Here is a 7,813-nt window from a genome sequence, read left to right on the forward strand (position 1 = left end):
TAAGAAACTGGTGAAACATGATGCGACACAAGAGAGAAGTTTTTCCAATTGAGGGAGGGATGGCTCTGTGACTTTAAGGGTCAGCTTCCACGCTGGAAAGAGCACCGGAAAAGAGACCGCGAGCCCATGTTCCCTTTATTTTTATAGCGGAGACATCAGTGGAGGATAAGGTTTCAGGGTGGAGTCTTGGCTTCGTGATGTCTCGTAGTCAGCAGATTGATTGACATCTTGGCGAGTCACACCATCTCAGGTGCTGGGCGGGACCCTGACAGGGAGGTCACAGAGCCAGGCCTGTCCCCTCAAGAGGCTACTCTGCGCAACACAATCCACACACAGCCCACGGACGTCCCGTTCACGGGTGTCCTAGGGAGTTTGTAGTGTCCCCACTTACAAATGAGGAGACCGAGGCTTGGGGGAGCTAAACAACTCTCTCAAGGATGTACAGCCATCGAGTGGCCGAGTCAAGACTTGAACCTGGGTCTCCCTGACCACAACCTTGACCATCCTGCTGCTTGTTAGTGCTGGGTTTGGGGGATCAGGAAATGGTGCAGAGGAAAACGAGGAGGAGTAGGCGGGGGAGGGAGGTGATGACTGAGAAGGGGCCCCACATTCTGGAAACCATTGATTTTTTCAGGGGACACGTCTTGAGACTGTTCCAAGCCAGGTCCATAGGACACTTGCTGCAAGAGGGGGAACCTGCAGGCAGGACCAGGGAGGACAACGTACAGAGGTGCCCAGAACACAGTGGCCAGGCCAAGGGGCCAGCAGTCGGAAGTTCAGGAAACCAAAACTTGGGCTGCTGAGCTCGTCTCAGGGAAGGAAAGGACTTTGCCAGGTGGGCGTGGGTGGAGACTACCGTGAGGGTAGCACTGGCATCATCCGGGCCCAGGGATCACATGTTGCCTGGCAAGGTTAGATTGCAAGGTCGTGGAATTCCTTGACGTCATGTTAGTCAGAATGGGCAGTGCGTGCTGCTGTAACAAGCCACACTCAGTTCTAAAGTAATAATGGCCCTCTCTCGCTCTCCTTTTTGTCCATGGGGAGTAGTCTAGGACTCTGATTGGAGACACTTTCACTCAGGGATTCAGACCCATGGGGACTTCACCATTTGCAATGTCACTGGCATCTGCCAGGGGGAAGGACCCATGCCAACTCACGCACTGGCTGTCAAAGCATCTGCCAGAGTGATGTCGTTTTTATTCCATTTCATTGGCCCAAACAAGTCACATGGCCACACTGAATTTCAAGGGGGCACGGCAGTGGATCCAATAGGAGCTGAGAGTAAAGACCGGAAAAATCTGGAGAACATCGCCAATGGCACATGGGGTGAGGCGGGAAAGGAGAACAAGGACACGGTCGGTGACCTTGAATGCCATGGTCAGGGGCGTGGGGCTTATCCTGTGGGCAAAGGAAGCTTTGGGAGGTCGGTGAGACGCTGGACTGCAGAAAATAGAGAAGAAAAGAGGAAAATGAGGCTAAAACAGGAAAAAAAATGCAAAAGAGGAAGGACGTGGAGTCACACAGAGGGGAGCATAGAAACGAGGGCCGGGGGGACACTGAGAGGAGGTCCTGGCCTTTGGGGTCCGACCGTCCCCTTCACAGGAAGGAGAGACGGGGCCGGGGGCATGGGGAAGAGGAAGCCCAGCACTGTCCCGGGCTGTTTCTTTGGTGGAGCTTCAGGTCAGAGTCAAAGGGCCGGAAAGGTTTTCAGAACAACAAGGGACTGACACCTGTGAAGACCCCCAGGAGAGCTCTCAGAGCAGGACGAGGACAAAGCAAAGGCCCGCGATCACAGGGAGGCAGAGCTAACCTCGATCCATAACAACTCCTGCTGTCCCAGCTGCTGGCCAGGCCTGGTGCAGATAGGGAGGTGCAAGGGGGGAGCTGCAGGCGGCACCCGCTTCGACTGCTCCAGGACGCACCGTAGAGAACTGCCCCCCCCCCCGCCCCACCACTGGAAGGCAGGGTCACGCGAGGCTGCCCTCAGGTTGGAGGTGGGTAGCACTGAGGGCCAGGAGAGGAAGCCCCCGGTGGGGGCCGGGGAGGCAGGGCTCTGAGCTTGGCGGGGGCTGCAGGGAGGGGCAGGACTTCTTCTCGGGGATGGACCCCAGGACCCCGGGCATGCTCGGACCCCAGGACCTCGTGCATGCTCCGGGAGGGCTCTACCACTGACCTGCAGCCCCAGCCCGAGGCAGAACTTCTGATCGTAGGTCTGCGGATGCTGGGGCTGACTGTGGATCGTGGGAAAGGAGCTAGTAGGAGTCCTAGGACTGGCCTGTGCTCTGGTCCAAGCCCCGAGGGGCACCTCTGTCACCTTCCTGGAGACAGAGGGCATTGGTATGTCACCCAGCAGCTGACGGAAGTGTAGCTAAGAGGGTGGACCTCAAGAACTCAGTAGTGGGACTTGGGGTGTGTCTGAGTGGAAGAGCCCCTGTCTACAATGTGCAAAGCACTGGGTTCAATCCCCAGCACTGCAAACAGAAAGCCAAAAAACCCAGTAGCAGAGCTAGAGGTTCTAGGTTCAAATCCTGGCTCAGCCATCTTTGTGCTGCATGACCTTGGACAAGTTACTTAGTCTCTCTGTGCCTTGCTTTCCCTTTCTTTATATAGAGAAAATAACAATCTAAGGAGTTTATTATTATTATTATTATTATTATTATTATTATTATTATTTTGGTACTAGGGATCGAACCCAGCGGTAATTAACCACTGAGCCACACCTGCAGCCCTGTTTTATATTTTATTTAGAGATAGGGTCTTGCTGAGCTACTTAGGACCTCACTAAGTTGCTAAGGCTGGCTTTGAACTCATGATCCTCCTGCCTCAGCCTCCTGAGCTGCTGGGATTACAGACATGCTTGGCACGAGTTAATACTTAGAGGGTGCTTAGGATCATGTAAAGTAAGGTAGTGTGCACCATTTTGGACTCAAATTCATACCTATTACCCACTGTAGGTGGGAGCTTGTCCAGGATCTCGGGTTAAGAGGAAGTTGCTGGGTCAGTCCCTGGCATTACGGACAGATGGGGAAGCAAGGCCCAGAAAGCGGAAGACGCTTGACCCAGGTCAAGGTGATTTAGCAGCAAAGCTGGAAGTCTGGGGTTGGAGGGGCTGCCCGGGTCAGCTGCGGGGCTGTCCAGCCGCAGGATGAGTGGCTGCTTTGCGGTGCGGCCCGCTGGCGGGCCAGGGGAGAGCCCGGGGAGAGCGGCTGACTTCCAGCTGGCCTGGGGGCTGCTTTGGGGCTGCCGGCCTCCAGAAGGGAAGCTGTCCTTTCAGCTGGCCTGGGCAGCTGGCCGGTGGGTTCCGGGAGGTTTGTTTGACTTTCTGGGACCTTATCGTAGCTGATAGGGAGTTGTTTTCAAAGGCTTGAGGACTTACACGGAGGGTTCCTGCCCAAACACCGGTGCCAACAGGGATCCGGGTGGGACCTGCAGTGTGGCACCAAACGTGTGACGGTCCTGGGGAGCCAAATCAGAGGGACTGGGTGGGGCAGTCTCAGTGGAGCGTGGGGTAACGGTGGCACCGCCGCCTGCTTGTGCTGCTGGGGGGCTGTGGGTGTGGGAGTAGGGACCCCCGCGATGTCAGTCCCCTGCCCAGCTGCTGCCCTCCGCGTGGCTCCTAGGAAACGTCTGTCTGGAGCTGGGCACAATGGCACAGGCCTGTTATCCCCGAGACTCAGAGGCTGAGGCAGGAGGAGCGCAAGTTCAAGGCCAGCCTCAGCAACTTGGTGAGACCCTGCCTCTGAATCAAATTAAAAAAAAGGGCCGGGGGTGTAATCCAATGATAGGACTCCCCTGGGTTTGATCCCCAGGACTAGAGAAAAGAAAAGAAATGTCTGTTTCATATTTGGGGATATGGGGATATTGGAGGATCTAAGGACGGCTCCAGGTGCTGTGGCCCGGGGCCTGTGGCCAGGGGCGTGGGTGGGAGCAGGACAGGCTCTCCCTTGCCTGGGGTCGGCGGCCAGCGGTGCTTTCCACTCCCGGTGGGCGGTGGACCTTTCCACTGCAGGACTCATCCTCTCCCTGTCGTACTTCCTGTCCCCTCTCTGATTTCTTCCAGCAGCACCTTTGAAATGTGTCGCTTGTCACGAACCTCGGGTCACAGGTGACTTCTGCAGAGGTGCCTGAGGCGGCGCTCTGGTACAGGCAGCCACAGAGGCGTCAATGCTGAAGGAGGAGGTAGGTGATGACCGTCTCTGTAGGTCCTCCTGTTCCAGCAAAGATAAGTGGGGTGGCACTGTGCGCTGGGTTAGGGTCCCCTCCCTTCCAGTGGCTGCTAGAGTACCCTGAAGTTTCCTGCCTGGGAGTGTGGCTGTGGCCAGGTTTTCTGAACCCCTTGCAGGGCCATGTTCCTGAGGGCAGGGAACCACCTGACTTGTTCACAGTTCATGTCCTCTGTCTTCCCTGATCATCACAGCAAGACGGACACAGAGCCCCCTCTATATGAGGTCATAGGTTCAACTGCTCTAAGCAAAACCCAAACAACAGGGGCTTAAATAAAAGACAATTTCGTCACTCTCACAGATGACGGTCCAGGTGACTCTGCAGTGATAGGAACCCAAACTCTTTCTTGTTGTCTTGCTGTCCTCAAATATGTGGTATTTGTCTCCTTGTCTATTATGGCTGCTCCATCTCCTGCCATTACATCTGCATTCCAGCTACCAGGAAATAAGGAAGCAGCAGGATATTCCCCTTTCCTTAAAGGGCATAACCCAGAAGTTGCAAATATCACTTCTGCTCCTTGGCCTTCAGGAAGTCCCACCTAGTGAAAGGGAGGCTGGGAAATGTAGTCTCTAGCCGGTGGCCGTAGTCTAGGGTGAAAGCTGGGGTTTCAGTGCTAAAGGAAGAGGCAGATGACGAGTGGTCTCTGCAGTGTCCTCCTGTTCCAGTGAAGACGAGCCGGTCACACTGTGGAGAGGTGCAGTCCCCCACCCTCTGTGGTTCCTCAGAAGCGAGGTTACGTCTCGCCCACAGTCAACAGGCTGCCAGGGAGGGCTGCTCATCGCCGTCACTCAGGGACGCAGGCTGACGGATGCTCCTTGGTGACGCAGGCAAGGGGACACGTGGCAAGCTGGACTCTGCTTCCACCTGGAACCGACACCCGTCCCCTCTGCCTGCATTCCCCGGGTCACAGTAGATCCCAGGTCCTGCCTCCGTGGGGGCGTGGTCCTGCTCAGAGCACCTGGCGGCAGCAGCAGTGGCCCCCACGGCCCGGGGCCAACACTTCCCCCCTCCCCGCCCCCCCCCCCCAGCTACAGATCTCGATGCCATTGCAGGGGAGGACACCCCCTTAACCCCCAATTCACATATTGAAGCCCAGCGCGACGCTGGATGGAGACGGGCTTTGGGGAAGTACGTAGGGGTCAGGAGCCTGGGGTGCTCCTGAGGAATTAGTGCCCTGCAGAGCAGAGACCCCAGAGACCCCTTGCTTGCTCTTTGTTTCTCCACCACGTGAGGACAGGGGGAGAGCCTCCCCAGAACCTGGCCTTGCTGGGGTCCTTTGATCTTGGACTTCCAGCCTCCAGAACTGTGAGAAAATATATTTCTATTGTTTAAGTTGCCCAAGTGTGTGTGAGTGTGAGTGTGAGTGTGAGTGTGTGTGTGTTTCTGATACTGGGGATACAAGGGTGCTCTGTCACTGAGCTATAACTCCAATCCTTTTTATTTTTTTGAGTAGGGTCTCACTAAGTTGTTGAGGCTGGCCTCAGACTTTTGATCCTCCTGCCTCAGCCTCCTGAGTCACTGGGATCACAGGTGTGCACCACACTGCAACTGGCTTCTGCATTTTTTAATGGCAGCCCAAGCACTCTAAGACACATGTTAACCATATAGGAGTAGCAGGCTTAAGCGTACCTAACAGATAATCTAAAAGAACCATAATTTAAGCAAGATGAAACTTGCCATTTTTTTTTTCTTCCACTCAAACAAATTTGAAAGCAGGTTTCACAGAGTTTGAGCAGTTTCTATTTCCAAGCTCACCTCACAGTCCAGTATGACTGCAGGGGGTCCAGCCATCGCATCTGAAATCTTAGAGAGCAATTAATAAGGTGGGGGATGCCAAAAAGACTCACCTCCCAGCTGAACCTGCTCCTTTAAAGAAGCCTTAAGAATACCTTTCGACACTTCTGTTTCTGTCACAACATGACCCAGACATGTCTAGCAGCACAGGAGGTTGGGAACTGTCATCTCTCTACCCTACCTACAGTAGCCTCTGTTTCTGGGGAAAGTGGAGAATGGATACTTGTAGGCAGCACCCAGGCCCTGCCGCCAGGCGCAGTGGTTTTCTGGGCTGTGGAGGCTGCGCACACGGAGGAAGGCGCAGGGAGAAACGGGCGGATGAAGGTGACTTCCAAATCCAGAATGACGGCGGCACCCCGTGCTCACGGACGGTGTCTTGGGGACCCAATCAGGGGCTCTGCATGCCGCCCTGCGACCCCGCCTGTAAACGCTGCCTTTCCAACCCCTTCCCCAGGTCTCCACAGTGGCCACCCCTGTCCCCAGGCCTCCACAGTGGCCATCCCTTCCCCAGGTCTCCACAGTGGCCACCCCTGTCCCCAGGTCTCCACAGTGGCCATCCCTTCCCCAGGTCTCCACAGTGGCCACCCCCTTCCCCAGGCCTCCACAGTGGCCACCCCTGTCCCCAGGTCTCCACAGTGGCCACCCCTGTCCCCAGGTCTCCACAGTGGCCACCCCTGTCCCCAGGCCTCCACAGTGGCCACCCCTGTCCCCAGGTCTCCACCCCTGTCCCCAGGCCTCCACAGTGGCCACCCCTGTCCCCAGGCCTCCACAGTGGCCACCCCTGTCCCCAGGCCTCCACAGTGGCCACCCCTGTCCCCAGGTCTCCACAGTGGCCATCCCTTCCCCAGGTCTCCACAGTGGCCACCCCCTGTCCCCAGGTCTCCACAGTGGCCATACCTTCCCCAGGTCTCCACAGTGGCCACCCCTGTCCCCAGGCCTCCACAGTGGCCATCCCTTCCCCAGGTCTCCACAGTGGCCTCATTCCCTCAAGCTCTGTCCAGCCTCCCTGGCGCCCAGCCCCTCGCCGGCTTCTGCGCCAGCGTAACTAGACCCGGTGCGGAGCAGCCCACCCACCCGGTGGACAAGCCGGACGGAAACCCAAAGAAGAGGGCAGAGAGGAAGCGGTTGGAAGTCTCCACTTCAGTATTTTTTTGTTCCTGATCAAGGTCATTTGAAGGACGGGGATATGTGGGATAAGACAGACCTCCCTGTTTCCCTCGACCCCGGTGAAGAATGTGGCTCCCCTGAGCCTGGGGACAGCACCTGCTCGCCGTGTGCCCAAGGCGTGGGTGGGCAGGTGGTCGGGGGCGTAGAATGGTTGAATGAAGGTGAGCAAGGGGAGGCGACGCTTCTCAAACTGGCCTTGTCCTGTAACTTAGAAAATCCGCCCCCCCCATGTGTCAGGGCCACCTGTCCTCTGCCTTCCCCGGCCTCTGCCGGCGCCCCCCATCTCTGGTGATAGCAGGGCCCAGCCCACCGCCAGGGCTTGACAACGATCCAGGACACTGAGAATGCAGCGCTTTGTCCCTCGCCCTGGCACTTCAAGGTGCCGGTGGCACTCACTCACGGGTCTTTAGCTTTAGCAGTTCCTGGCGTGGGCATGAGAGGGTGCAGGAACCCGGGTCTCTGCCCCTCCTTAGAAGTTATTGCCTAGAGGGAAGGGGGGGAGGTTAAGTGCAGAAAAATGTGAATGCTCAAGGAGGGAGACGTGGGGGACGTCAATAACATGCAAGGGGACACCTGCCTGACCTTCAGGATACAAGAGGGACTTTCTAGAGGAAGCAGAGTCATCTAA

Source organism: Marmota monax, unplaced genomic scaffold (genome assembly GCF_021218885.2).
Source record: "Marmota monax isolate L192 unplaced genomic scaffold, Marmota_monax_Labrador192_F-V1.1 WCK01_AAM20220418_F8-fsc00038, whole genome shotgun sequence".
Taxonomy (NCBI): domain Eukaryota; kingdom Metazoa; phylum Chordata; class Mammalia; order Rodentia; family Sciuridae; genus Marmota; species Marmota monax.